General features: G+C 43.6%; 25 non-coding genes across 25 annotated transcripts; 16 read left to right on the top strand and 9 right to left on the bottom strand.

The window, feature by feature from the left end:
- Nucleotides 1-4029: 4029 nt before the first annotated feature.
- Nucleotides 4030-4102, bottom strand: trnaa-agc (transfer RNA alanine (anticodon AGC)). Its single transcript has one exon. It is a non-coding gene; the product is annotated as a tRNA-Ala (tRNA).
- A 688-nt stretch (nt 4103-4790) lies between these two features.
- Nucleotides 4791-4864, top strand: trnai-aau (transfer RNA isoleucine (anticodon AAU)). Its single transcript has one exon. It is a non-coding gene; the product is annotated as a tRNA-Ile (tRNA).
- Nucleotides 4865-5295: 431 nt separating this feature from the next.
- Nucleotides 5296-5367, top strand: trnaq-cug (transfer RNA glutamine (anticodon CUG)). Its single transcript has one exon. It is a non-coding gene; the product is annotated as a tRNA-Gln (tRNA).
- A 1137-nt stretch (nt 5368-6504) lies between these two features.
- On the bottom strand, nt 6505-6577 carry trnaa-agc (transfer RNA alanine (anticodon AGC)). The gene has a single exon. It is a non-coding gene; the product is annotated as a tRNA-Ala (tRNA).
- A 688-nt stretch (nt 6578-7265) lies between these two features.
- trnai-aau (transfer RNA isoleucine (anticodon AAU)) lies at nt 7266-7339 on the top strand. Its single transcript has one exon. It is a non-coding gene; the product is annotated as a tRNA-Ile (tRNA).
- A 426-nt stretch (nt 7340-7765) lies between these two features.
- Nucleotides 7766-7837, top strand: trnaq-cug (transfer RNA glutamine (anticodon CUG)). Its single transcript has one exon. It is a non-coding gene; the product is annotated as a tRNA-Gln (tRNA).
- Nucleotides 7838-8974: 1137 nt separating this feature from the next.
- trnaa-agc (transfer RNA alanine (anticodon AGC)) lies at nt 8975-9047 on the bottom strand. The gene has a single exon. It is a non-coding gene; the product is annotated as a tRNA-Ala (tRNA).
- Nucleotides 9048-9735: 688 nt separating this feature from the next.
- trnai-aau (transfer RNA isoleucine (anticodon AAU)) lies at nt 9736-9809 on the top strand. Its single transcript has one exon. It is a non-coding gene; the product is annotated as a tRNA-Ile (tRNA).
- Nucleotides 9810-10235: 426 nt separating this feature from the next.
- trnaq-cug (transfer RNA glutamine (anticodon CUG)) lies at nt 10236-10307 on the top strand. Its single transcript has one exon. It is a non-coding gene; the product is annotated as a tRNA-Gln (tRNA).
- A 1136-nt stretch (nt 10308-11443) lies between these two features.
- On the bottom strand, nt 11444-11516 carry trnaa-agc (transfer RNA alanine (anticodon AGC)). Its single transcript has one exon. It is a non-coding gene; the product is annotated as a tRNA-Ala (tRNA).
- A 688-nt stretch (nt 11517-12204) lies between these two features.
- On the top strand, nt 12205-12278 carry trnai-aau (transfer RNA isoleucine (anticodon AAU)). The gene has a single exon. It is a non-coding gene; the product is annotated as a tRNA-Ile (tRNA).
- Nucleotides 12279-12704: 426 nt separating this feature from the next.
- On the top strand, nt 12705-12776 carry trnaq-cug (transfer RNA glutamine (anticodon CUG)). Its single transcript has one exon. It is a non-coding gene; the product is annotated as a tRNA-Gln (tRNA).
- Nucleotides 12777-13912: 1136 nt separating this feature from the next.
- trnaa-agc (transfer RNA alanine (anticodon AGC)) lies at nt 13913-13985 on the bottom strand. Its single transcript has one exon. It is a non-coding gene; the product is annotated as a tRNA-Ala (tRNA).
- A 688-nt stretch (nt 13986-14673) lies between these two features.
- On the top strand, nt 14674-14747 carry trnai-aau (transfer RNA isoleucine (anticodon AAU)). The gene has a single exon. It is a non-coding gene; the product is annotated as a tRNA-Ile (tRNA).
- Nucleotides 14748-15171: 424 nt separating this feature from the next.
- Nucleotides 15172-15243, top strand: trnaq-cug (transfer RNA glutamine (anticodon CUG)). Its single transcript has one exon. It is a non-coding gene; the product is annotated as a tRNA-Gln (tRNA).
- A 4694-nt stretch (nt 15244-19937) lies between these two features.
- Nucleotides 19938-20010, bottom strand: trnaa-agc (transfer RNA alanine (anticodon AGC)). The gene has a single exon. It is a non-coding gene; the product is annotated as a tRNA-Ala (tRNA).
- Nucleotides 20011-20698: 688 nt separating this feature from the next.
- trnai-aau (transfer RNA isoleucine (anticodon AAU)) lies at nt 20699-20772 on the top strand. Its single transcript has one exon. It is a non-coding gene; the product is annotated as a tRNA-Ile (tRNA).
- Nucleotides 20773-21198: 426 nt separating this feature from the next.
- Nucleotides 21199-21270, top strand: trnaq-cug (transfer RNA glutamine (anticodon CUG)). Its single transcript has one exon. It is a non-coding gene; the product is annotated as a tRNA-Gln (tRNA).
- Nucleotides 21271-22407: 1137 nt separating this feature from the next.
- trnaa-agc (transfer RNA alanine (anticodon AGC)) lies at nt 22408-22480 on the bottom strand. Its single transcript has one exon. It is a non-coding gene; the product is annotated as a tRNA-Ala (tRNA).
- Nucleotides 22481-23168: 688 nt separating this feature from the next.
- Nucleotides 23169-23242, top strand: trnai-aau (transfer RNA isoleucine (anticodon AAU)). Its single transcript has one exon. It is a non-coding gene; the product is annotated as a tRNA-Ile (tRNA).
- Nucleotides 23243-23668: 426 nt separating this feature from the next.
- Nucleotides 23669-23740, top strand: trnaq-cug (transfer RNA glutamine (anticodon CUG)). Its single transcript has one exon. It is a non-coding gene; the product is annotated as a tRNA-Gln (tRNA).
- Nucleotides 23741-24877: 1137 nt separating this feature from the next.
- Nucleotides 24878-24950, bottom strand: trnaa-agc (transfer RNA alanine (anticodon AGC)). The gene has a single exon. It is a non-coding gene; the product is annotated as a tRNA-Ala (tRNA).
- Nucleotides 24951-25638: 688 nt separating this feature from the next.
- Nucleotides 25639-25712, top strand: trnai-aau (transfer RNA isoleucine (anticodon AAU)). The gene has a single exon. It is a non-coding gene; the product is annotated as a tRNA-Ile (tRNA).
- A 424-nt stretch (nt 25713-26136) lies between these two features.
- On the top strand, nt 26137-26208 carry trnaq-cug (transfer RNA glutamine (anticodon CUG)). The gene has a single exon. It is a non-coding gene; the product is annotated as a tRNA-Gln (tRNA).
- Nucleotides 26209-27344: 1136 nt separating this feature from the next.
- On the bottom strand, nt 27345-27417 carry trnaa-agc (transfer RNA alanine (anticodon AGC)). Its single transcript has one exon. It is a non-coding gene; the product is annotated as a tRNA-Ala (tRNA).
- Nucleotides 27418-27672: the final 255 nt, after the last annotated feature.

Genomic DNA, 27672 nt, shown 5'->3' on the forward strand with positions numbered 1-27672 from the left:
CGACTTAAAACATCAAATTAACACAACACAATTTAAACATCTGTTATACATAATTACACAACTTAAAACATCAAATTAACACAACACAATTTAAACATCTGTTATACACAATTACACTCAACAATATACAATAATAACATACATTGCACAGTATACAATATGCTGTTTTTGTTTTTTGTTTTTTTTTGTTTTTTACTATATAGATACTATATAGATACACATTATTCAATAAAAATTAAAATATATATGAAAAAAGTATATATATAGAATGTACAGTATTGTACTGTATTGACATTCAGGCTGTCGGTTGATAGTAAGTTGTTAAGAGAGACATAATATAATGACAGTAATATAATTTATGACAGTCCGGTGTGAGATAAAAGAGTAATAAAGTGCAGGGATGATGTATTTTGATCGTGGGAGATCAAGAGTTCAGAAGTCTGATTGCTTGGGGGAAGAAGCTATCATGGAGTCGGCTGGTGCGGGTCCTGGTGCTGCGATACCGCCTACCTGATGGTAGCAGTGAGAACAGCCCATGGCTCGGGTGGCTGGAGTCTCTGATGATCCTCCGAGCTTTTTTCACACACCGCCTTGTATATATTTCCTGGAGGGAGGGAAGCTCACCTCCGATGATGTGTTTGGCAGTTCGCACCACCCTTTGCAGTGCTTTGCGATTGTGGGCAGTGCTATTGCCGTACCAGGCGGAGATACAGCCAGTCAGGATGCTCTCCACAGTGCAGGTGTAGAACCGTGTGAGGATGTGGCGGTTCATTCCAAACTTCCTCAGCCGTCTCAGGAAGAAAAGGCGCTGATGAGCCTTCTTCACAACGACTTCAGTGTGGACGGACCATGTGAGTTCCTCAGTGATGTGGACACCCAGGAACTTGAAGCTGCTGACTCTCTCCACTGGTGCTCCATTGATGGTGATTGGACTGTGTTCTCTGTCTTTTCTCCTGAAGTCCACCACAAGCTCCTTTGTCTTACTGACGTTGAGGGAGAGGTTGTGCTCCTGACACCAGTGTGTCAGAGTGTGCACCTCCTCTCTGTAGGCTGTTTCATCATTGTCAGTGATCAGACCTACCACCGTCGTGTCATCAGCAAACTTAATGATGGCATTGGAGCTATGTGTTGCCACACAGTCATGTGTGTACAAGGAATACAGTAGTGGGCTGAGAACACAGCCCTGTGGGGCTCCAGTGTTGAGGGTCAGTGATGAGGAGATGTTGCTGCCTATTCTAACCACCTGGCGTCTGCTTGACAGGAAGTCCAGGATCCAGCTGCACAGCGAGCTGTTTAAGCCCAGAGCCCGGAGTTTCTCATCTAGCTTGGAGGGCACTATGGTGTTGAATGCTGAGCTGTAGTCTACAAACAGCATTCTCACATAAGTGTTCTTTTTTTCCAGGTGGGAGAGAGCAGTGTGTATTGTAGATGCAATGGCATCATCAGTGGAGCGGTTGTTACGGTAAGCAAACTGCAGCGGGTCAAGATTGAGTGGTAATACAGAGCAGATGTAATCTCTGATTAGTCTCTCAAAACATTTGCTGATGATGGGGGTCAGAGCAACAGGACGCCAGTCATTTAAACAAGTTATTTTTGATTGTTTTGGAACAGGCACAATGGTGGATGTTTTAAAGCATGTGGGGACTACAGACAAAGAGAGGGAAAGGTTGAAAATGTCCGTAAAAACACCAGCCAGCTGGTTCGCGCACGCTCTGATGACGCGGCCCGGAATGCCGTCTGGACCCGCGGCTTTGCGGATATTCACCCGTCGGAATGATCGGGTTACATCCGCTACAGAGACGGAGAGTGAACTAACCTCTGTAGCTTCGGCCGTGAGAGCTCTCTCCGCGAGGGCGGTGTTATTTCCCTCGAAGCGAGCATAAAAAGTATTTAGCTCATCCGGTAGAGAGGCAGCGGTGTTCATGGCGGAGTTTTTATTCCCTTTAAAGTCCGTGATGATGTTAATTCCCTGCCACATGCTTCTAGAGTTGGTGGTGTTAAACTGTCCTTCAATCTTACTCCTGTACTGGCGTTTTGCTGTTTTGATAGTTTTTCGGAGGGCATAACTGGCTTGTTTATGCTCCTCCGCGTTCCCGGAATTAAAAGCGGAGGTCCGCACATTAAGTGCTGCGCGAACATCGCTGTTGATCCACGGCTTCTGATTCGGATAGATTCGCACAGTTCTGGTCGGAATCACTTCCTCTACACACGTTCTGATGAAGCACATTACGCTATCAGCGTAAAGCTCGATGTCGTCATCAGAGGCGGACCGGAACATCTCCCAGTCCGTGCGATCAAAACAGTCTTGTAGCGTAGAGTCTGATTGGTCCGACCAGCACTGGATCGTTCTGAGGGTGGGTGCTTCCTGTTTCAGTTTCTGCCTGTAAGCGGGCAGAAGCAGAATGGAAGAGTGGTCCGATTTGCCAAATGGTGGGCGGGGGAGGGATTTGTAGCCATCCCGGAACGGAGAGTAGCAATGGTCCAAAACCCGGTCCCCTCGTGTGTTGAAACTAATGTGCTGGTGATATTTTGGTGCGACTGATTTTAAACTGGCTTTATTAAAGTCCCCGGTCACAATGAACGCGGCCTCAGGGTGCGCGGTTTCCTGCTCACTTATACTCCCATACAGTTCCTTGAGTGCCCGGTCTGTGTCGGCTTGTGGGGGGATGTACACAGCAGTGATAATGACCGCTGTGAATTCCCTCGGTAGCCAGAATGGTCGACACAGAAGCATAAGAAATTCCAGATCAGGAGAACAGAAAGACTTGATAGAATGTATGTTCCTCTGATCACACCAGGATTTGTTGATCATAAAACATACACCACCTCCTCTAGTTTTACCTGAGAGGTCTTTCGCTCTGTCCGCTCGGAGCATGGAGAACCCCGCGGGTTCAATGGCTGAGTCTGGAATCTCCGCAGACATCCAAGTTTCCGTAAGGCAGATAACGCAGCAGTCCCTCGTCTCTCGTTGGAAAGAGATCCGCGCTTTCAGCTCGCAGAGCTTGTTATCCAGAGACTGAACATTTGCCAGTAGAATAGTGGGTAGCGGGGGTCGATTTGCGCGGCGTCGTACTCTGATGAGAACGCCGGCTCTGTTTCCCCTTTTCCTCCTGCGTTTCCGCGGCCGTGCTGCCCAGACAAAGGGCTCCGCTTGCGTGTTTGTAAACAGCGGGTCGGCATTGAGGAATGTGAAGTCCGGTTTACGGTGTGAGATCGCTGAGCCAATGTCCAAAAGTGTTTGTCTGTCGTAGACAATAAGGCAGGCAACATCCAAGACAAAAAACATAAGAATTGTAAACAAAACAAACAAACCATTGCTAAGTTGTGTCGGAGCTCGCAACGCAGCAGCCATACTCGGCGCCATCTTGAGTCCTTTTGGTCCATGAGCACTTCACCATGCGCTTATATAAAAAATATCTACATATATTGTTCTTGTTGCACTCTAATCTGTCTTGGATAGTATTGTTCTGATACAATTGAAAATTTGGAATGCAGCACTTTTCGTATTATTGCCTCCTTAAGATGAATCGCTTATGCTGTACCATTCCTCTATTATAAGCCGCTTTGGATAAAAGCATCTGCCAAATGAAAAAAAGTAATGTAATATAATGAATGAAAAACATAATTTGATGCCCAGGTCTGTAAAATTAGTGAAGAACACTAAAAAGAGAAAGTTCCCTCGTGGAGTATTGCTGCATGCCAGGCCCACGTACAGCAGACTTTTGTTCTGAATCTCTCTTCTGCTAAGCTCTCATTTGCAGGGTAGCCTCATGTAAATCCATGAGGAATGAAGGTTAGCACTCTGGCCTCTGAATCCAGCGATACCAGTTAAAATCTCGGCGGGACCTTCTGTGACTTTTGTGCCAAAAGGTGCAAAGGACCCAATCAGAAGGACTTTGGAAAAGCTGCGAGCCGCCGAATCTACTGAAGTGAAAGTGTACCAACTCTGCTGGCCAGGTCTATCACATTCAAATTGTGATGACCTGGTCTTAGATTAGAGAACAGTTGCTAAAAGGTGAAGTTCCTCAATGGAGAATGCGGGCATCGATCCCGCTACCTCTCGCATGCTAAGCGAGCGCTCTACCATTTGAGCTAATTCCCCTCCAGCTATGAGTCCCAGAGGTACCAAACCACTCTTGTTTGTTTCCTTTTGGAGTGGGCCATGGGCCATTAACACCTTCCAATAGTCAGAAAGACAATGTCCAAGGAGTCTCACGAGGTAGTCATCCTGTATCATATGTGAGTTTTGTGGTCAAGTAGGTTAGCCCCCGTGAAGAATGTGACATGGTAAGTTTTTCCAAGGAAACTTCAATACACATTCAATTTGCATTTAAAGAAAGCAATAGATGCAGATGACTATGAGCGCTACATGAGAAATGGAACAAATGAAGCAACATTTTGATTTGCAATTTTGTTAGGACTTGTTGGCGATAAAATGTTCTTGAATTTGATGCTTGCCAAAGTCTTTTGAGGATGTCTCTATTTCCCCATTCATGTAGTTAGGAGCAGTACTTGTATGACTGAAAATAGCTGTACGTTGGCGTGACATGCTGAGCATCAGAACTTCATGAGGTTTGTGTAGACCTTTCAGAAGAGAGCAGACATTGCAAGGTGGCTTGTGGGGCTAGAGTGATGATTTTTGATTTGGGTGCGAAAGTGTCTCGTGTTCAAATCCAAGAATAGCTTGTTCTTGCCCTTCGATCTTCAAACTTTATCCCATGCGGTGCAAAGTTTTAATGTCAGCGTTACAACCAAGCAAGAATTTCTGTGCATAGACAAAAGCAAGACGTGGCCGGTTAGCTCAGTTGGTTAGAGCGTGGTGCTAATAACGCCAAGGTCGCGGGTTCGATCCCCGTACGGGCCAGGATGAGTTTTGATCTGAACCTCTCTAGAGCTCATGTGTAGTGTCATGTCCTGTAAATCCATGATGGAAGAGGCAATGTAGCTGAAATAGGGAGCTATAGACTGAAAATCTAAACATCCCAGGTTAAATACTCTGTTCAGGCTACCATCTGTCTTGGCTGCCCATGCCCTCCTTCAAACTACTTACCAAAGAGCAATAACACTCTCAACAGTGAAAGAGCACTGTTCTGTGGTGTAATGGTTAGCACTTTGGGCTTTGAATCCAACAAGCTGAGTTCAACTCCTGGTAGAACCTCCTTAGGCTTTTGTGCCCAAAAACAGAGGTTGGCTGTTGAAGTCCCCATAAGAGGCCTAAAATGTGCCCTTCTCTTGCCAATTTCCACAAAGCATGTTCATTGTCCACACCCAGGGGAGCGCTTTTTGCAAAACGTCGGTTCCATGGTGTAATGGTTAGCACTCTGGACTCTGAATCCAGTGATCCGAGTTCAAATCTCGGTGGGACCTTCCGTACCTTTTGCACCAATGGTTCTTAGGACCCAATCAAAAGTACTTTTCAAAATCAGTGAGCCTCCAAATCTCCTGTATGAAAGCATTCGTACTCTGCTGCGAGTGGCAGAGATCTATCAATAGGAGAATGCAGATCGATACCCTGTGTCAAAAGTGAGTTTTGTGGTAAAGAAGTTTAGCACCCATGAAGAATGTGACATGGTAACTGTTCCCAAGGAAACTTCATTGCAAATTAAATTTGCGTTTCGAGAAAGAAATAGATGAACATGTCTGAGCGCTACATGAGAAATGGAACAAATGAAAAAAAAAAATTTGCATTTTTTGTTAGGATTTATTGGGGATTTCACATGTTGTTGAACTGCATTCTTGCCCAAGACTTTTGAAGATTTCTCTATTTCCCCATTCACATAGATAGGAGCTATAATTGCATGACTGAAAAAAGCTGTACATGGGTGTTGCATGCTGCAATACTCTGCTTGCCAGGTCCATGAGCACTTCACCATGCGCTTATATAAAAAATATCTACATATATTGTTCTTGTTGCACTCTAATCTGTCTTGGATAGTATTGTTCTGATACAATTGAAAATTTGGAATGCAGCACTTTTCGTATTATTGCCTCCTTAAGATGAATCGCTTATGCTGTACCATTCCTCTATTATAAGCCGCTTTGGATAAAAGCATCTGCCAAATGAATAAAAGTAATGTAATATAATGAATGAAAAACATAATTTGATGCCCAGGTCTGTAAAATTAGTGAAGAACACTAAAAAGAGAAAGTTCCCTCGTGGAGTATTGCTGCATGCCAGGCCCACGTACAGCAGACTTTTGTTCTGAATCTCTCTTCTGCTAAGCTCTCATTTGCAGGGTAGCCTCATGTAAATCCATGAGGAATGAAGGTTAGCACTCTGGCCTCTGAATCCAGCGATACCAGTTAAAATCTCGGCGGGACCTTCTGTGACTTTTGTGCCAAAAGGTGCAAAGGACCCAATCAGAAGGACTTTGGAAAAGCTGCGAGCCTCCGAATCTACTGAAGTGAAAGTGTACCAACTCTGCTGGCCAGGTCTATCACATTCAAATTGTGATGACCTGGTCTTAGATTAGAGAACAGTTGCTAAAAGGTGAAGTTCCTCAATGGAGAATGCGGGCATCGATCCCGCTACCTCTCGCATGCTAAGCGAGCGCTCTACCATTTGAGCTAATTCCCCTCCAGCTATGAGTCCCAGAGGTACCAAACCACTCTTGTTTGTTTCCTTTTGGAGTGGGCCATGGGCCATTAACACCTTCCAATAGTCAGAAAGACAATGTCCAAGGAGTCTCACGAGGTAGTCATCCTGTATCATATGTGAGTTTTGTGGTCAAGTAGGTTAGCCCCCGTGAAGAATGTGACATGGTAAGTTTTTCCAAGGAAACTTCAATACACATTCAATTTGCATTTAAAGAAAGCAATAGATGCAGATGACTATGAGCGCTACATGAGAAATGGAACAAATGAAGCAACATTTTGATTTGCAATTTTGTTAGGACTTGTTGGCGATAAAATGTTCTTGAATTTGATGCTTGCCAAAGTCTTTTGAGGATGTCTCTATTTCCCCATTCATGTAGTTAGGAGCAGTACTTGTATGACTGAAAATAGCTGTACGTTGGCGTGACATGCTGAGCATCAGAACTTCATGAGGTTTGTGTAGACCTTTCAGAAGAGAGCAGACATTGCAAGGTGGCTTGTGGGGCTAGAGTGATGATTTTTGATTTGGGTGCGAAAGTGTCTCGTGTTCAAATCCAAGAATAGCTTGTTCTTGCCCTTCGATCTTCAAACTTTATCCCATGCGGTGCAAAGTTTTAATGTCAGCGTTACAACCAAGCAAGAATTTCTGTGCATAGACAAAAGCAAGACGTGGCCGGTTAGCTCAGTTGGTTAGAGCGTGGTGCTAATAACGCCAAGGTCGCGGGTTCGATCCCCGTACGGGCCAGGATGAGTTTTGATCTGAACCTCTCTAGAGCTCGTGTGTCATGTCCTGTAAATCCATGATGGAAGAGGCAATGTAGCTGAAATAGGGAGCTATAGACTGAAAATCTAAACATCCCAGGTTAAATACTCTGTTCAGGCTACCATCTGTCTTGGCTGCCCATGCCCTCCTTCAAACTACTTACCAAAGAGCAATAACACTCTCAACAGTGAAAGAGCACTGTTCCATGGTGTAATGGTTAGCACTTTGGGCTTTGAATCCAACAAGCTGAGTTCAACTCCTGGTAGAACCTCCTTAGGCTTTTGTGCCCAAAAACAGAGGTTGGCTGTTGAAGTCCCCATAAGAGGCCTAAAATGTGCCCTTCTCTTGCCAATTTCCACAAAGCATGTTCATTGTCCACACCCAGGGGAGCGCTTTTTGCAAAACGTCGGTTCCATGGTGTAATGGTTAGCACTCTGGACTCTGAATCCAGTGATCCGAGTTCAAATCTCGGTGGGACCTTCCGTACCTTTTGCACCAATGGTTCTTAGGACCCAATCAAAAGTACTTTTCAAAATCAGTGAGCCTCCAAATCTCCTGTATGAAAGCATTCGTACTCTGCTGCGAGTGGCAGAGATCTATCAATAGGAGAATGCAGATCGATACCCTGTGTCAAAAGTGAGTTTTGTGGTAAAGAAGTTTAGCACCCATGAAGAATGTGACATGGTAACTGTTCCCAAGGAAACTTCATTGCAAATTAAATTTGCGTTTCGAGAAAGAAATAGATGAACATGTCTGAGCGCTACATGAGAAATGGAACAAATGAAAAAAAAAAATTTGCATTTTTTGTTAGGATTTATTGGGGATTTCACATGTTGTTGAACTGCATTCTTGCCCAAGACTTTTGAAGATTTCTCTATTTCCCCATTCACATAGATAGGAGCTATAATTGCATGACTGAAAAAAGCTGTACATGGGTGTTGCATGCTGCAATACTCTGCTTGCCAGGTCCATGAGCACTTCACCATGCGCTTATATAAAAAATATCTACATATATTGTTCTTGTTGCACTCTAATCTGTCTTGGATAGTATTGTTCTGATACAATTGAAAATTTGGAATGCAGCACTTTTCGTATTATTGCCTCCTTAAGATGAATCGCTTATGCTGTACCATTCCTCTATTATAAGCCGCTTTGGATAAAAGCATCTGCCAAATGAATAAAAGTAATGTAATATAATGAATGAAAAACATAATTTGATGCCCAGGTCTGTAAAATTAGTGAAGAACACTAAAAAGAGAAAGTTCCCTCGTGGAGTATTGCTGCATGCCAGGCCCACGTACAGCAGACTTTTGTTCTGAATCTCTCTTCTGCTAAGCTCTCATTTGCAGGGTAGCCTCATGTAAATCCATGAGGAATGAAGGTTAGCACTCTGGCCTCTGAATCCAGCGATACCAGTTAAAATCTCGGCGGGACCTTCTGTGACTTTTGTGCCAAAAGGTGCAAAGGACCCAATCAGAAGGACTTTGGAAAAGCTGCGAGCCTCCGAATCTACTGAAGTGAAAGTGTACCAACTCTGCTGGCCAGGTCTATCACATTCAAATTGTGATGACCTGGTCTTAGATTAGAGAACAGTTGCTAAAAGGTGAAGTTCCTCAATGGAGAATGCGGGCATCGATCCCGCTACCTCTCGCATGCTAAGCGAGCGCTCTACCATTTGAGCTAATTCCCCTCCAGCTATGAGTCCCAGAGGTACCAAACCACTCTTGTTTGTTTCCTTTTGGAGTGGGCCATGGGCCATTAACACCTTCCAATAGTCAGAAAGACAATGTCCAAGGAGTCTCACGAGGTAGTCATCCTGTATCATATGTGAGTTTTGTGGTCAAGTAGGTTAGCCCCCGTGAAGAATGTGACATGGTAAGTTTTTCCAAGGAAACTTCAATACACATTCAATTTGCATTTAAAGAAAGCAATAGATGCAGATGACTATGAGCGCTACATGAGAAATGGAACAAATGAAGCAACATTTTGATTTGCAATTTTGTTAGGACTTGTTGGCGATAAAATGTTCTTGAATTTGATGCTTGCCAAAGTCTTTTGAGGATGTCTCTATTTCCCCATTCATGTAGTTAGGAGCAGTACTTGTATGACTGAAAATAGCTGTACGTTGGCGTGACATGCTGAGCATCAGAACTTCATGAGGTTTGTGTAGACCTTTCAGAAGAGAGCAGACATTGCAAGGTGGCTTGTGGGGCTAGAGTGATGATTTTTGATTTGGGTGCGAAAGTGTCTCGTGTTCAAATCCAAGAATAGCTTGTTCTTGCCCTTCGATCTTCAAACTTTATCCCATGCGGTGCAAAGTTTTAATGTCAGCGTTACAACCAAGCAAGAATTTCTGTGCATAGACAAAAGCAAGACGTGGCCGGTTAGCTCAGTTGGTTAGAGCGTGGTGCTAATAACGCCAAGGTCGCGGGTTCGATCCCCGTACGGGCCAGGATGAGTTTTGATCTGAACCTCTCTAGAGCTCGTGTGTCATGTCCTGTAAATCCATGATGGAAGAGGCAATGTAGCTGAAATAGGGAGCTATAGACTGAAAATCTAAACATCCCAGGTTAAATACTCTGTTCAGGCTACCATCTGTCTTGGCTGCCCATGCCCTCCTTCAAACTACTTACCAAAGAGCAATAACACTCTCAACAGTGAAAGAGCACTGTTCTGTGGTGTAATGGTTAGCACTTTGGGCTTTGAATCCAACAAGCTGAGTTCAACTCCTGGTAGAACCTCCTTAGGCTTTTGTGCCCAAAAACAGAGGTTGGCTGTTGAAGTCCCCATAAGAGGCCTAAAATGTGCCCTTCTCTTGCCAATTTCCACAAAGCATGTTCATTGTCCACACCCAGGGGAGCGCTTTTTGCAAAACGTCGGTTCCATGGTGTAATGGTTAGCACTCTGGACTCTGAATCCAGTGATCTGAGTTCAAATCTCGGTGGGACCTTCCGTACCTTTTGCACCAATGGTTCTTAGGACCCAATCAAAAGTACTTTTCAAAATCAGTGAGCCTCCAAATCTCCTGTATGAAAGCATTCGTACTCTGCTGCGAGTGGAAGAGATCTATCAATAGGAGAATGCAGATCGATACCCTGTGTCAAAAGTGAGTTTTGTGGTAAAGAAGTTTAGCACCCATGAAGAATGTGACATGGTAACTGTTCCCAAGGAAACTTCATTGCAAATTAAATTTGCGTTTCGAGAAAGAAATAGATGAACATGTCTGAGCGCTACATGAGAAATGGAACAAATGAAAAAAAAAATTTGCATTTTTTGTTAGGATTTATTGGGGATTTCACATGTTGTTGAACTGCATTCTTGCCCAAGACTTTTGAAGATTTCTCTATTTCCCCATTCACATAGATAGGAGCTATAATTGCATGACTGAAAAAAGCTGTACATGGGTGTTGCATGCTGCAATACTCTGCTTGCCAGGTCCATGAGCACTTCACCATGCGCTTATATAAAAAATATCTACATATATTGTTCTTGTTGCACTCTAATCTGTCTTGGATAGTATTGTTCTGATACAATTGAAAATTTGGAATGCAGCACTTTTCGTATTATTGCCTCCTTAAGATGAATCGCTTATGCTGTACCATTCCTCTATTATAAGCCGCTTTGGATAAAAGCATCTGCCAAATGAATAAAAGTAATGTAATATAATGAATGAAAAACATAATTTGATGCCCAGGTCTGTAAAATTAGTGAAGAACACTAAAAAGAGAAAGTTCCCTCGTGGAGTATTGCTGCATGCCAGGCCCACGTACAGCAGACTTTTGTTCTGAATCTCTCTTCTGCTAAGCTCTCATTTGCAGGGTAGCCTCATGTAAATCCATGAGGAATGAAGGTTAGCACTCTGGCCTCTGAATCCAGCGATACCAGTTAAAATCTCGGCGGGACCTTCTGTGACTTTTGTGCCAAAAGGTGCAAAGGACCCAATCAGAAGGACTTTGGAAAAGCTGCGAGCCTCCGAATCTACTGAAGTGAAAGTGTACCAACTCTGCTGGCCAGGTCTATCACATTCAAATTGTGATGACCTGGTCTTAGATTAGAGAACAGTTGCTAAAAGGTGACGTTCCTCAATGGAGAATGCGGGGATCGATCCCGCTACCTCTCGCATGCTGAGCGAGCGCTCTACCATTTGAGCTAATTCCCCTCCAGCTATGTGTCCCAGAGGTACCAAACCACTCTTGTTTGTTTCCTTTTGGAGTGGGCCATGGGCCATTAACACCTTCCAATAGTCAGAAAGACAATGTCCAAGGAGTCTCACGAGGTAGTCATCCTGTATCATATGTGAGTTTTGTGGTCAAGTAGGTTAGCCCCCGTGAAGAATGTGACATGGTAAGTTTTTCCAAGGAAACTTCAATACACATTCAATTTGCATTTAAAGAAAGCAATAGATGCAGATGACTATGAGCGCTACATGAGAAATGGAACAAATGAAGCAACATTTTGATTTGCAATTTTGTTAGGACTTGTTGGCGATAAAATGTTCTTGAATTTGATGCTTGCCAAAGTCTTTTGAGGATGTCTCTATTTCCCCATTCATGTAGTTAGGAGCAGTACTTGTATGACTGAAAATAGCTGTACGTTGGCGTGACATGCTGAGCATCAGAACTTCATGAGGTTTGTGTAGACCTTTCAGAAGAGAGCAGACATTGCAAGGTGGCTTGTGGGGCTAGAGTGATGATTTTTGATTTGGGTGCGAAAGTGTCTCGTGTTCAAATCCAAGAATAGCTTGTTCTTGCCCTTCGATCTTCAAACTTTATCCCATGCGGTGCAAAGTTTTAATGTCAGCGTTACAACCAAGCAAGAATTTCTGTGCATAGACAAAAGCAAGACGTGGCCGGTTAGCTCAGTTGGTTAGAGCGTGGTGCTAATAACGCCAAGGTCGCGGGTTCGATCCCCGTACGGGCCAGGATGAGTTTTGATCTGAACCTCTCTAGAGCTCGTGTGTCATGTCCTGTAAATCCATGATGGAAGAGGCAATGTAGCTGAAATAGGGAGCTATAGACTGAAAATCTAAACATCCCAGGTTAAATACTCTGTTCAGGCTACCATCTGTCTTGGCTGCCCATGCCCTCCTTCAAACTACTTAACAAAGAGCAATAACACTCTCAACAGTGAAAGAGCACTGTTCCATGGTGTAATGGTTAGCACTTTGGGCTTTGAATCCAACAAGCTGAGTTCAACTCCTGGTAGAACCTCCTTAGGCTTTTGTGCCCAAAAACAGAGGTTGGCTGTTGAAGTCCCCATAAGAGGCCTAAAATGTGCCCTTCTCTTGCCAATTTCCACAAAGCATGTTCATTGTCCACACCCAGGGGAGCGCTTTTTGCAAAACGTCGGTTCCATGGTGTAATGGTTAGCACTCTGGACTCTGAATCCAGTGATCCGAGTTCAAATCTCGGTGGGACCTTCCGTACCTTTTGCACCAATGGTTCTTAGGACCCAATCAAAAGTACTTTTCAAAATCAGTGAGCCTCCAAATCTCCTGTATGAAAGCATTCGTACTCTGCTGCGAGTGGCAGAGATCTATCAATAGGAGAATGCAGATCGATACCCTGTGTCAAAAGTGAGTTTTGTGGTAAAGAAGTTTAGCACCCATGAAGAATGTGACATGGTAACTGTTCCCAAGGAAACTTCATTGCAAATTAAATTTGCGTTTCGAGAAAGAAATAGATGAACATGTCTGAGCGCTACATGAGAAATGGAACAAATGAAAAAAAAAATTTGCATTTTTTGTTAGGATTTATTGGGGATTTCACATGTTGTTGAACTGCATTCTTGCCCAAGACTTTTGAAGATTTCTCTATTTCCCCATTCACATAGATAGGAGCTATAATTGCATGACTGAAAAAAGCTGTACATGGGTGTTGCATGCTGCAATACTCTGCTTGCCAGGTCCATGAGCACTTCACCATGCGCTTATATAAAAAATATCTACATATATTGTTCTTGTTGCACTCTAATCTGTCTTGGATAGTATTGTTCTGATACAATTGAAAATTTGGAATGCAGCACTTTTCGTATTATTGCCTCCTTAAGATGAATCGCTTATGCTGTACCATTCCTCTATTATAAGCCGCTTTGGATAAAAGCATCTGCCAAATGAATAAAAGTAATGTAATATAATGAATGAAAAACATAATTTGATGCCCAGGTCTGTAAAATTAGTGAAGAACACTAAAAAGAGAAAGTTCCCTCGTGGAGTATTGCTGCATGCCAGGCCCACGTACAGCAGACTTTTGTTCTGAATCTCTCTTCTGCTAAGCTCTCATTTGCAGGGTAGCCTCATGTAAATCCATGAGGAATGAAGGTTAGCACTCTGGCCTCTGAATCCAGCGATACCAGTTAAAATCTCGGCGGGACCTTCTGTGACTTTTGTGCCAAAAGGTGCAAAGGACCCAATCAGAAGGACTTTGGAAAAGCTGCGAGCCTCCGAATCTACTGAAGTGAAAGTGTACCAACTCTGCTGGCCAGGTCTATCACATTCAAATTGTGATGACCTGGTCTTAGATTAGAGAACAGTTGCTAAAAGGTGACGTTCCTCAATGGAGAATGCGGGGATCGATCCCGCTACCTCTCGCATGCTGAGCGAGCGCTCTACCATTTGAGCTAATTCCCCTCCAGCTATGTGTCCCAGAGGTACCAAACCACTCTTGTTTGTTTCCTTTTGGAGTGGGCCATGGGCCATTAACACCTTCCAATAGTCAGAAAGACAATGTCCAAGGAGTCTCACGAGGTAGTCATCCTGTATCATATGTGAGTTTTGTGGTCAAGTAGGTTAGCCCCCGTGAAGAATGTGACATGGTAAGTTTTTCCAAGGAAACTTCAATACACATTCAATTTGCATTTAAAGAAAGCAATAGATGCAGATGACTATGAGCGCTACATGAGAAATGGAACAAATGAAGCAACATTTTGATTTGCAATTTTGTTAGGACTTGTTGGCGATAAAATGTTCTTGAATTTGATGCTTGCCAAAGTCTTTTGAGGATGTCTCTATTTCCCCATTCATGTAGTTAGGAGCAGTACTTGTATGACTGAAAATAGCTGTACGTTGGCGTGACATGCTGAGCATCAGAACTTCATGAGGTTTGTGTAGACCTTTCAGAAGAGAGCAGACATTGCAAGGTGGCTTGTGGGGCTAGAGTGATGATTTTTGATTTGGGTGCGAAAGTGTCTCGTGTTCAAATCCAAGAATAGCTTGTTCTTGCCCTTCGATCTTCAAACTTTATCCCATGCGGTGCAAAGTTTTAATGTCAGCGTTACAACCAAGCAAGAATTTCTGTGCATAGACAAAAGCAAGACGTGGCCGGTTAGCTCAGTTGGTTAGAGCATGGTGCTAATAACGCCAAGGTTGCGGGTTCGATCCCCGTACGGGCCAGGATGAGTTTTGATCTGAACCTCTCTAGAGCTCATGTGTAGTGTCATGTCTTGTAAATCCATGATGGAAGAGGCAATGTAGCTGAAATAGGGAGCTATAGACTGAAAATCTAAACATCCCAGGTTAAATACTCTGTTCAGGCTACCATCTGTCTTGGCTGCCCATGCCCTCCTTCAAACTACTTACCAAAGAGCAATAACACTCACAACAGTGAAAGAGCACTGTTCTGTGGTGTAATGGTTAGCGCTTTGAATCCAACAAGCTGAGTTCAACTCCTGGTAGAACCTCCTTAGGCTTTTGTGCCCAAAAACAGAGGTTGGCTGTTGAAGTTCCCATAAGAGGCCTAAAATGTGCCCTTCTCTTGCCAATTTCCACAAAGCATGTTCATTGTCCACACCCAGGGGAGCGTTTTTTGCAAAACGTCGGTTCCATGGTGTAATGGTTAGCACTTTGAACTCTGAATCCAGTGATCCGAGTTCAAATCTCGGTGGGACCTTCCGTACCTTTTGCACCAATGGTTCTTAGGACCCAATCAAAAGTACTTTTCAAAATCAGTGAGCCTCCAAATCTCCTGTATGAAAGCATTCGTACTCTGCTGCGAGTGGCAGAGATCTATCAACAGGAGAATGCAGATCGATACCCTGTGTCAAAAGTGAGTTTTGTGGTAAAGAAGTTTAGCACCCATGAAGAATGTGACATGGTAACTGTTCCCAAGGAAACTTCATTGCAAATTAAATTTGCGTTTCGAGAAAGAAATAGATGAACATGTCTGAGCGCTACATGAGAAATGGAACAAATGAAAAAAAAAATTTGCATTTTTTGTTAGGATTTATTGGGGATTTCACATGTTGTTGAACTGCATTCTTGCCCAAGACTTTTGAAGATTTCTCTATTTCCCCATTCACATAGATAGGAGCTATAATTGCATGACTGAAAAAAGCTGTACATGGGTCTTGCATGCTGCAATACTCTGCTTCAAAAATCAAAATCAAATCACTTTATTGTCACACAGCCATATACACAAGTGCAATGGTGTGTGAAATTCTTGGGTGCAGTTCCGATCAACATAGCAGTCGTGACAGTGATGAGACATACGCCAATCTACAATAAACATCAAATTAACACAACACAATTTAAACATCTGTTATACATAATTAAACTCGACTTAAAACATCAAATTAACACAACACAATTTAAACATCTGTTATACATAATTACACAACTTAAAACATCAAATTAACACAACACAATTTAAACATCTGTTATACACAATTACACTCAACAATATACAATAATAACATACATTGCACAGTATACAATATGCTGTTTTTGTTTTTTGTTTTTTTTTGTTTTTTACTATATAGATACTATATAGATACACATTATTCAATAAAAATTAAAATATATATGAAAAAAGTATATATATAGAATGTACAGTATTGTACTGTATTGACATTCAGGCTGTCGGTTGATAGTAAGTTGTTAAGAGAGACATAATATAATGACAGTAATATAATTTATGACAGTCCGGTGTGAGATAAAAGAGTAATAAAGTGCAGGGATGATGTATTTTGATCGTGGGAGATCAAGAGTTCAGAAGTCTGATTGCTTGGGGGAAGAAGCTATCATGGAGTCGGCTGGTGCGGGTCCTGGTGCTGCGATACCGCCTACCTGATGGTAGCAGTGAGAACAGCCCATGGCTCGGGTGGCTGGAGTCTCTGATGATCCTCCGAGCTTTTTTCACACACCGCCTTGTATATATTTCCTGGAGGGAGGGAAGCTCACCTCCGATGATGTGTTTGGCAGTTCGCACCACCCTTTGCAGTGCTTTGCGATTGTGGGCAGTGCTATTGCCGTACCAGGCGGAGATACAGCCAGTCAGGATGCTCTCCACAGTGCAGGTGTAGAACCGTGTGAGGATGTGGCGGTTCATTCCAAACTTCCTCAGCCGTCTCAGGAAGAAAAGGCGCTGATGAGCCTTCTTCACAACGACTTCAGTGTGGACGGACCATGTGAGTTCCTCAGTGATGTGGACACCCAGGAACTTGAAGCTGCTGACTCTCTCCACTGGTGCTCCATTGATGGTGATTGGACTGTGTTCTCTGTCTTTTCTCCTGAAGTCCACCACAAGCTCCTTTGTCTTACTGACGTTGAGGGAGAGGTTGTGCTCCTGACACCAGTGTGTCAGAGTGTGCACCTCCTCTCTGTAGGCTGTTTCATCATTGTCAGTGATCAGACCTACCACCGTCGTGTCATCAGCAAACTTAATGATGGCATTGGAGCTATGTGTTGCCACACAGTCATGTGTGTACAAGGAATACAGTAGTGGGCTGAGAACACAGCCCTGTGGGGCTCCAGTGTTGAGGGTCAGTGATGAGGAGATGTTGCTGCCTATTCTAACCACCTGGCGTCTGCTTGACAGGAAGTCCAGGATCCAGCTGCACAGCGAGCTGTTTAAGCCCAGAGCCCGGAGTTTCTCATCTAGCTTGGAGGGCACTATGGTGTTGAATGCTGAGCTGTAGTCTACAAACAGCATTCTCACATAAGTGTTCTTTTTTTCCAGGTGGGAGAGAGCAGTGTGTATTGTAGATGCAATGGCATCATCAGTGGAGCGGTTGTTACGGTAAGCAAACTGCAGCGGGTCAAGATTGAGTGGTAATACAGAGCAGATGTAATCTCTGATTAGTCTCTCAAAACATTTGCTGATGATGGGGGTCAGAGCAACAGGACGCCAGTCATTTAAACAAGTTATTTTTGATTGTTTTGGAACAGGCACAATGGTGGATGTTTTAAAGCATGTGGGGACTACAGACAAAGAGAGGGAAAGGTTGAAAATGTCCGTAAAAACACCAGCCAGCTGGTTCGCGCACGCTCTGATGACGCGGCCCGGAATGCCGTCTGGACCCGCGGCTTTGCGGATATTCACCCGTCGGAATGATCGGGTTACATCCGCTACAGAGACGGAGAGTGAACTAACCTCTGTAGCTTCGGCCGTGAGAGCTCTCTCCGCGAGGGCGGTGTTATTTCCCTCGAAGCGAGCATAAAAAGTATTTAGCTCATCCGGTAGAGAGGCAGCGGTGTTCATGGCGGAGTTTTTATTCCCTTTAAAGTCCGTGATGATGTTAATTCCCTGCCACATGCTTCTAGAGTTGGTGGTGTTAAACTGTCCTTCAATCTTACTCCTGTACTGGCGTTTTGCTGTTTTGATAGTTTTTCGGAGGGCATAACTGGCTTGTTTATGCTCCTCCGCGTTCCCGGAATTAAAAGCGGAGGTCCGCACATTAAGTGCTGCGCGAACATCGCTGTTGATCCACGGCTTCTGATTCGGATAGATTCGCACAGTTCTGGTCGGAATCACTTCCTCTACACACGTTCTGATGAAGCACATTACGCTATCAGCGTAAAGCTCGATGTCGTCATCAGAGGCGGACCGGAACATCTCCCAGTCCGTGCGATCAAAACAGTCTTGTAGCGTAGAGTCTGATTGGTCCGACCAGCACTGGATCGTTCTGAGGGTGGGTGCTTCCTGTTTCAGTTTCTGCCTGTAAGCGGGCAGAAGCAGAATGGAAGAGTGGTCCGATTTGCCAAATGGTGGGCGGGGGAGGGATTTGTAGCCATCCCGGAACGGAGAGTAGCAATGGTCCAAAACCCGGTCCCCTCGTGTGTTGAAACTAATGTGCTGGTGATATTTTGGTGCGACTGATTTTAAACTGGCTTTATTAAAGTCCCCGGTCACAATGAACGCGGCCTCAGGGTGCGCGGTTTCCTGCTCACTTATACTCCCATACAGTTCCTTGAGTGCCCGGTCTGTGTCGGCTTGTGGGGGGATGTACACAGCAGTGATAATGACCGCTGTGAATTCCCTCGGTAGCCAGAATGGTCGACACAGAAGCATAAGAAATTCCAGATCAGGAGAACAGAAAGACTTGATAGAATGTATGTTCCTCTGATCACACCAGGATTTGTTGATCATAAAACATACACCACCTCCTCTAGTTTTACCTGAGAGGTCTTTCGCTCTGTCCGCTCGGAGCATGGAGAACCCCGCGGGTTCAATGGCTGAGTCTGGAATCTCCGCAGACATCCAAGTTTCCGTAAGGCAGATAACGCAGCAGTCCCTCGTCTCTCGTTGGAAAGAGATCCGCGCTTTCAGCTCGCAGAGCTTGTTATCCAGAGACTGAACATTTGCCAGTAGAATAGTGGGTAGCGGGGGTCGATTTGCGCGGCGTCGTACTCTGATGAGAACGCCGGCTCTGTTTCCCCTTTTCCTCCTGCGTTTCCGCGGCCGTGCTGCCCAGACAAAGGGCTCCGCTTGCGTGTTTGTAAACAGCGGGTCGGCATTGAGGAATGTGAAGTCCGGTTTACGGTGTGAGATCGCTGAGCCAATGTCCAAAAGTGTTTGTCTGTCGTAGACAATAAGGCAGGCAACATCCAAGACAAAAAACATAAGAATTGTAAACAAAACAAACAAACCATTGCTAAGTTGTGTCGGAGCTCGCAACGCAGCAGCCATACTCGGCGCCATCTTGAGTCCTTTTGGTCCATGAGCACTTCACCATGCGCTTATATAAAAAATATCTACATATATTGTTCTTGTTGCACTCTAATCTGTCTTGGATAGTATTGTTCTGATACAATTGAAAATTTGGAATGCAGCACTTTTCGTATTATTGCCTCCTTAAGATGAATCGCTTATGCTGTACCATTCCTCTATTATAAGCCGCTTTGGATAAAAGCATCTGCCAAATGAAAAAAAGTAATGTAATATAATGAATGAAAAACATAATTTGATGCCCAGGTCTGTAAAATTAGTGAAGAACACTAAAAAGAGAAAGTTCCCTCGTGGAGTATTGCTGCATGCCAGGCCCACGTACAGCAGACTTTTGTTCTGAATCTCTCTTCTGCTAAGCTCTCATTTGCAGGGTAGCCTCATGTAAATCCATGAGGAATGAAGGTTAGCACTCTGGCCTCTGAATCCAGCGATACCAGTTAAAATCTCGGCGGGACCTTCTGTGACTTTTGTGCCAAAAGGTGCAAAGGACCCAATCAGAAGGACTTTGGAAAAGCTGCGAGCCTCCGAATCTACTGAAGTGAAAGTGTACCAACTCTGCTGGCCAGGTCTATCACATTCAAATTGTGATGACCTGGTCTTAGATTAGAGAACAGTTGCTAAAAGGTGACGTTCCTCAATGGAGAATGCGGGGATCGATCCCGCTACCTCTCGCATGCTGAGCGAGCGCTCTACCATTTGAGCTAATTCCCCTCCAGCTATGTGTCCCAGAGGTACCAAACCACTCTTGTTTGTTTCCTTTTGGAGTGGGCCATGGGCCATTAACACCTTCCAATAGTCAGAAAGACAATGTCCAAGGAGTCTCACGAGGTAGTCATCCTGTATCATATGTGAGTTTTGTGGTCAAGTAGGTTAGCCCCCGTGAAGAATGTGACATGGTAAGTTTTTCCAAGGAAACTTCAATACACATTCAATTTGCATTTAAAGAAAGCAATAGATGCAGATGACTATGAGCGCTACATGAGAAATGGAACAAATGAAGCAACATTTTGATTTGCAATTTTGTTAGGACTTGTTGGCGATAAAATGTTCTTGAATTTGATGCTTGCCAAAGTCTTTTGAGGATGTCTCTATTTCCCCATTCATGTAGTTAGGAGCAGTACTTGTATGACTGAAAATAGCTGTACGTTGGCGTGACATGCTGAGCATCAGAACTTCATGAGGTTTGTGTAGACCTTTCAGAAGAGAGCAGACATTGCAAGGTGGCTTGTGGGGCTAGAGTGATGATTTTTGATTTGGGTGCGAAAGTGTCTCGTGTTCAAATCCAAGAATAGCTTGTTCTTGCCCTTCGATCTTTAAACTTTATCCCATGCGGTGCAAAGTTTTAATGTCAGCGTTACAACCAAGCAAGAATTTCTGTGCATAGACAAAAGCAAGACGTGGCCGGTTAGCTCAGTTGGTTAGAGCGTGGTGCTAATAACGCCAAGGTCGCGGGTTCGATCCCCGTACGGGCCAGGATGAGTTTTGATCTGAACCTCTCTAGAGCTCGTGTGTCATGTCCTGTAAATCCATGATGGAAGAGGCAATGTAGCTGAAATAGGGAGCTATAGACTGAAAATCTAAACATCCCAGGTTAAATACTCTGTTCAGGCTACCATCTGTCTTGGCTGCCCATGCCCTCCTTCAAACTACTTACCAAAGAGCAATAACACTCTCAACAGTGAAAGAGCACTGTTCCATGGTGTAATGGTTAGCACTTTGGGCTTTGAATCCAACAAGCTGAGTTCAACTCCTGGTAGAACCTCCTTAGGCTTTTGTGCCCAAAAACAGAGGTTGGCTGTTGAAGTCCCCATAAGAGGCCTAAAATGTGCCCTTCTCTTGCCAATTTCCACAAAGCATGTTCATTGTCCACACCCAGGGGAGCGCTTTTTGCAAAACGTCAGTTCCATGGTGTAATGGTTAGCACTCTGGACTCTGAATCCAGTGATCCGAGTTCAAATCTCGGTGGGACCTTCCGTACCTTTTGCACCAATGGTTCTTAGGACCCAATCAAAAGTACTTTTCAAAATCAGTGAGCCTCCAAATCTCCTGTATGAAAGCATTCGTACTCTGCTGCGAGTGGCAGAGATCTATCAATAGGAGAATGCAGATCGATACCCTGTGTCAAAAGTGAGTTTTGTGGTAAAGAAGTTTAGCACCCATGAAGAATGTGACATGGTAACTGTTCCCAAGGAAACTTCATTGCAAATTAAATTTGCGTTTCGAGAAAGAAATAGATGAACATGTCTGAGCGCTACATGAGAAATGGAACAAATGAAAAAAAAAAATTTGCATTTTTTGTTAGGATTTATTGGGGATTTCACATGTTGTTGAACTGCATTCTTGCCCAAGACTTTTGAAGATTTCTCTATTTCCCCATTCACATAGATAGGAGCTATAATTGCATGACTGAAAAAAGCTGTACATGGGTGTTGCATGCTGCAATACTCTGCTTGCCAGGTCCATGAGCACTTCACCATGCGCTTATATAAAAAATATCTACATATATTGTTCTTGTTGCACTCTAATCTGTCTTGGATAGTATTGTTCTGATACAATTGAAAATTTGGAATGCAGCACTTTTCGTATTATTGCCTCCTTAAGATGAATCGCTTATGCTGTACCATTCCTCTATTATAAGCCGCTTTGGATAAAAGCATCTGCCAAATGAATAAAAGTAATGTAATATAATGAATGAAAAACATAATTTGATGCCCAGGTCTGTAAAATTAGTGAAGAACACTAAAAAGAGAAAGTTCCCTCGTGGAGTATTGCTGCATGCCAGGCCCATGTACAGCAGACTTTTGTTCTGAATCTCTCTTCTGCTAAGCTCTCATTTGCAGGGTAGCCTCATGTAAATCCATGAGGAATGAAGGTTAGCACTCTGGCCTCTGAATCCAGCGATACCAGTTAAAATCTCGGCGGGACCTTCTGTGACTTTTGTGCCAAAAGGTGCAAAGGACCCAATCAGAAGGACTTTGGAAAAGCTGCGAGCCTCCGAATCTACTGAAGTGAAAGTGTACCAACTCTGCTGGCCAGGTCTATCACATTCAAATTGTGATGACCTGGTCTTAGATTAGAGAACAGTTGCTAAAAGGTGACGTTCCTCAATGGAGAATGCGGGCATCGATCCCGCTACCTCTCGCATGCTAAGCGAGCGCTCTACCATTTGAGCTAATTCCCCTCCAGCTATGAGTCCCAGAGGTACCAAACCACTCTTGTTTGTTTCCTTTTGGAGTGGGCCATGGGCCATTAACACCTTCCAATAGTCAGAAAGACAATGTCCAAGGAGTCTCACGAGGTAGTCATCCTGTATCATATGTGAGTTTTGTGGTCAAGTAGGTTAGCCCCCGTGAAGAATGTGACATGGTAAGTTTTTCCAAGGAAGCTTCAATACACATTCAATTTGCATTTAAAGAAAGCAATAGATGCAGATGACTATGAGCGCTACATGAGAAATGGAACAAATGAAGCAACATTTTGATTTGCAATTTTGTTAGGACTTGTTGGCGATAAAATGTTCTTGAATTTGATGCTTGCCAAAGTCTTTTGAGGATGTCTCTATTTCCCCATTCATGTAGTTAGGAGCAGTACTTGTATGACTGAAAATAGCTGTACGTTGGCGTGACATGCTGAGCATCAGAACTTCATGAGGTTTGTGTAGACCTTTCAGAAGAGAGCAGACATTGCAAGGTGGCTTGTGGGGCTAGAGTGATGATTTTTGATTTGGGTGCGAAAGTGTCTCGTGTTCAAATCCAAGAATAGCTTGTTCTTGCCCTTCGATCTTCAAACTTTATCCCATGCGGTGCAAAGTTTTAATGTCAGCGTTACAACCAAGCAAGAATTTCTGTGCATAGACAAAAGCAAGACGTGGCCGGTTAGCTCAGTTGGTTAGAGCGTGGTGCTAATAACGCCAAGGTCGAGGGTTCGATCCCCGTACGGGCCAGGATGAGTTTTGATCTGAACCTGTCTAGAGCTCGTGTGTCATGTCCTGTAAATCCATGATGGAAGAGGCAATGTAGCTGAAATAGGGAGCTATAGACTGAAAATCTAAACATCCCAGGTTAAATACTCTGTTCAGGCTACCATCTGTCTTGGCTGCCCATGCCCTCCTTCAAACTACTTACCAAAGAGCAATAACACTCTCAACAGTGAAAGAGCACTGTTCCATGGTGTAATGGTTAGCACTTTGGGCTTTGAATCCAACAAGCTGAGTTCAACTCCTGGTAGAACCTCCTTAGGCTTTTGTGCCCAAAAACAGAGGTTGGCTGTTGAAGTCCCCATAAGAGGCCTAAAATGTGCCCTTCTCTTGCCAATTTCCACAAAGCATGTTCATTGTCCACACCCAGGGGAGCGCTTTTTGCAAAACGTCGGTTCCATGGTGTAATGGTTAGCACTCTGGACTCTGAATCCAGTGATCCGAGTTCAAATCTCGGTGGGACCTTCCGTACCTTTTGCACCAATGGTTCTTAGGACCCAATCAAAAGTACTTTTCAAAATCAGTGAGCCTCCAAATCTCCTGTATGAAAGCATTCGTACTCTGCTGCGAGTGGCAGAGATCTATCAATAGGAGAATGCAGATCGATACCCTGTGTCAAAAGTGAGTTTTGTGGTAAAGAAGTTTAGCACCCATGAAGAATGTGACATGGTAACTGTTCCCAAGGAAACTTCATTGCAAATTAAATTTGCGTTTCGAGAAAGAAATAGATGAACATGTCTGAGCGCTACATGAGAAATGGAACAAATGAAAAAAAAAAATTTGCATTTTTTGTTAGGATTTATTGGGGATTTCACATGTTGTTGAACTGCATTCTTGCCCAAGACTTTTGAAGATTTCTCTATTTCCCCATTCACATAGATAGGAGCTATAATTGCATGACTGAAAAAAGCTGTACATGGGTGTTGCATGCTGCAATACTCTGCTTGCCAGGTCCATGAGCACTTCACCATGCGCTTATATAAAAAATATCTACATATATTGTTCTTGTTGCACTCTAATCTGTCTTGGATAGTATTGTTCTGATACAATTGAAAATTTGGAATGCAGCACTTTTCGTATTATTGCCTCCTTAAGATGAATCGCTTATGCTGTACCATTCCTCTATTATAAGCCGCTTTGGATAAAAGCATCTGCCAAATGAATAAAAGTAATGTAATATAATGAATGAAAAACATAATTTGATGCCCAGGTCTGTAAAATTAGTGAAGAACACTAAAAAGAGAAAGTTCCCTCGTGGAGTATTGCTGCATGCCAGGCCCACGTACAGCAGACTTTTGTTCTGAATCTCTCTTCTGCTAAGCTCTCATTTGCAGGGTAGCCTCATGTAAATCCATGAGGAATGAAGGTTAGCACTCTGGCCTCTGAATCCAGCGATACCAGTTAAAATCTCGGCGGGACCTTCTGTGACTTTTGTGCCAAAAGGTGCAAAGGACCCAATCAGAAGGACTTTGGAAAAGCTGCGAGCCTCCGAATCTACTGAAGTGAAAGTGTACCAACTCTGCTGGCCAGGTCTATCACATTCAAATTGTGATGACCTGGTCTTAGATTAGAGAACAGTTGCTAAAAGGTGAAGTTCCTCAATGGAGAATGCGGGCATCGATCCCGCTACCTCTCGCATGCTAAGCGAGCGCTCTACCATTTGAGCTAATTCCCCTCCAGCTAGGAGTCCCAGAGGTACCAAACCACTCTTGTTTGTTTCCTTTTGGAGTGGGCCATGGGCCATTAACACCTTCCAATAGTCAGAAAGACAATGTCCAAGGAGTCTCACGAGGTAGTCATCCTGTATCATATGTGAGTTTTGTGGTCAAGTAGGTTAGCCCCCGTGAAGAATGTGACATGGTAAGTTTTTCCAAGGAAACTTCAATACACATTCAATTTGCATTTAAAGAAAGCAATAGATGCAGATGACTATGAACGCTACATGAGAAATGGAACAAATGAAGCAACATTTTGATTTGCAATTTTGTTAGGACTTGTTGGCGATAAAATGTTCTTGAATTTGATGCTTGCCAAAGTCTTTTGAGGATGTCTCTATTTCCCCATTCATGTAGTTAGGAGCAGTACTTGTATGACTGAAAATAGCTGTACGTTGGCGTGACATGCTGAGCATCAGAACTTCATGAGGTTTGTGTAGACCTTTCAGAAGAGAGCAGACATTGCAAGGTGGCTTGTGGGGCTAGAGTGATGATTTTTGATTTGGGTGCGAAAGTGTCTCGTGTTCAAATCAAAGAATAGTTTGTTCTTGCCCTTCGATCTTCAAACTTTATCCCATGGGGTGCAAAGTTTTAATGTCAGCGTTACAACCAAGCAAGAATTTCTGTGCATAGACAAAAGCAAAACGTGGCCGGTTAGCTCAGTTAGTTTGAGCGTGGTGCTAATAACGCCAAGGTCGTGGGTTCGATCACCGTACGGGCCAGGATGAGTTTTGATCTGAACCTCTCTAGACCTCGTGTGTAGTGTCATGTCCTGTAAATCCGTGATGGAAAAGGCAATGTAGCTGAAATAGGGAGCTATAGACTGAAAATCTAAACATCCCAGGTTAAATACTCTGTTCACGCTACCATCTGTCTTGGCTGCCCATGCCCTCCTTCAAACTACTTACCAAAGAGCAATAACACTCTCAACAGTGAAAGAGCACTGTTCTGTGGTGTAATGGTTAGCGCTTTGAATCCAACAAGCTGAGTTCAACTCCTGGTAGAACCTCCTTAGGCTTTTGTGCCCAAAAACAGAGGTTGGCTTTTGAAGTCCCCATAAGAGGCCTAAAATGTGCCCTTCTCTTGCCAATTTCCACAAAGCATGTTTATTGTCCACACCCAGGGGAGCGCTTTTTGCAAAACGTTGGTTCCATGGTGTAATGGTTAGCACTCTGGACTCTGAATCCAGTGATCTGAGTTCAAATCTCGGTGGGACCTTCCATACCTTTTGCACCAATGGTTCTTAGGACCCAATCAAAAGTACTTTTCAAAATCAGTGAGCCTCCAAATCTCCTGTATGAAAGCATTCGTACTCTGCTGCGAGTGGAAGAGATCTATCAATAGGAGAATGCAGATCGATACCCTGTGTCAAAAGTGAGTTTTGTGGTAAAGAAGTTTAGCACCCATGAAGAATGTGACATGGTAACTGTTCCCAAGGAAACTTCATTGCAAATTAAATTTGCGTTTCGAGAAAGAAATAGATGAACATGTCTGAGCGCTACATGAGAAATGGAACAAATGAAAAAAAAAATTTGCATTTTTTGTTAGGATTTATTGGGGATTTCACATGTTGTTGAACTGCATTCTTGCCCAAGACTTTTGAAGATTTCTCTATTTCCCCATTCACATAGATAGGAGCTATAATTGCATGACTGAAAAAAGCTGTACATGGGTGTTGCATGCTGCAATACTCTGCTTGCCAGGTCCATGAGCACTTCACCATGCGCTTATATAAAAAATATCTACATATATTGTTCTTGTTGCACTCTAATCTGTCTTGGATAGTATTGTTCTGATACAATTGAAAATTTGGAATGCAGCACTTTTCGTATTATTGCCTCCTTAAGATGAATCGCTTATGCTGTACCATTCCTCTATTATAAGCCGCTTTGGATAAAAGCATCTGCCAAATGAATAAAAGTAATGTAATATAATGAATGAAAAACATAATTTGATGCCCAGGTCTGTAAAATTAGTGAAGAACACTAAAAAGAGAAAGTTCCCTCGTGGAGTATTGCTGCATGCCAGGCCCACGTACAGCAGACTTTTGTTCTGAATCTCTCTTCTGCTAAGCTCTCATTTGCAGGGTAGCCTCATGTAAATCCATGAGGAATGAAGGTTAGCACTCTGGCCTCTGAATCCAGCGATACCAGTTAAAATCTCGGCGGGACCTTCTGTGACTTTTGTGCCAAAAGGTGCAAAGGACCCAATCAGAAGGACTTTGGAAAAGCTGCGAGCCTCCGAATCTACTGAAGTGAAAGTGTACCAACTCTGCTGGCCAGGTCTATCACATTCAAATTGTGATGACCTGGTCTTAGATTAGAGAACAGTTGCTAAAAGGTGACGTTCCTCAATGGAGAATGCGGGGATCGATCCCGCTACCTCTCGCATGCTGAGCGAGCGCTCTACCATTTGAGCTAATTCCCCTCCAGCTATGTGTCCCAGAGGTACCAAACCACTCTTGTTTGTTTCCTTTTGGAGTGGGCCATGGGCCATTAACACCTTCCAATAGTCAGAAAGACAATGTCCAAGGAGTCTCACGAGGTAGTCATCCTGTATCATATGTGAGTTTTGTGGTCAAGTAGGTTAGCCCCCGTGAAGAATGTGACATGGTAAGTTTTTCCAAGGAAACTTCAATACACATTCAATTTGCATTTAAAGAAAGCAATAGATGCAGATGAC

This window comes from Myxocyprinus asiaticus, chromosome 18 (assembly GCF_019703515.2).
Source record: "Myxocyprinus asiaticus isolate MX2 ecotype Aquarium Trade chromosome 18, UBuf_Myxa_2, whole genome shotgun sequence".
Taxonomy (NCBI): domain Eukaryota; kingdom Metazoa; phylum Chordata; class Actinopteri; order Cypriniformes; family Catostomidae; genus Myxocyprinus; species Myxocyprinus asiaticus.